General features: G+C 72.6%; 1 protein-coding gene across 1 annotated transcript in view; it reads right to left on the bottom strand.

The window, feature by feature from the left end:
* Window positions 1-672, bottom strand: part of Rab5a (RAB5A, member RAS oncogene family) — a 37,619-nt gene that overhangs the window by 36,045 nt on the left and 902 nt on the right. The window lies entirely within an intron of this gene.

The following is a 672-nucleotide window of genomic DNA, read 5'->3' as shown; positions in this document are numbered from 1 at the left end:
ACGGCGGCGTCTCCTCCCGGCGCGCCTCGCCTCACACTGGACGCGGCGGGGCTCGAGCCGCGGTGCCGCCCCTGCCGGGCTCCGTCCCCGCCTCTCTCCGCTCCGCCTTCCTGCTTCCTTTCTCCTCCTCCGCCGCCGCCGCCAGCCGCGGGCGCTCCAGTCCTGACTAGTTCTTCCTCCTCCTCCTCCTCCCTCTACGGCCTCCTCCCCTCACGCCAGCCGCCGGCTCCTTCACGAAACCAAAACACAAACACTCGAGTCCCAGCGCTGCAGCCACTTCCGCTGCTCGGCGCGCCCGTCCCGCCGCCACGTCGCCGCACGCAGCCGACTACGCTCCTCCGTCACTTCCGCTCGTCGTCTTATCCGCCCGCCCCATCCGTTCTGTCGCACCCCCCCCCCCACTCCGTTTTTCCAATCCTGGGCCGAGCCGGAGGGGGCGGTGGGGCGGAGGAGACGTCGATGGGAGGGGAGGGAAGGGACCCGGGGGTGGGGGTGGGGGAGGAGGAGGGAAATGGGAACCGTGTCACGTGACTCCCGAGAGCTGCTTCGGGAGAGGGGGACTGCTGCCCTCCCTGCGATCCCCGGGGCCTCCGGGGCCGGAGCGCGCGGCCCCGCCCTCGGCAGCGCCATTGTTATCTAGGAGGGGAGCGCGGGGCGGCCGGGGTCTGCGGG

Source organism: Dipodomys ordii, unplaced genomic scaffold (assembly GCF_000151885.1).
Source record: "Dipodomys ordii isolate 6190 unplaced genomic scaffold, Dord_2.0 Scaffold60, whole genome shotgun sequence".
Lineage (NCBI taxonomy): Eukaryota > Metazoa > Chordata > Mammalia > Rodentia > Heteromyidae > Dipodomys > Dipodomys ordii.
Note: the sequence above shows the minus strand (reverse complement) of the source record. Positions and strands in the feature narration are given on the sequence as shown.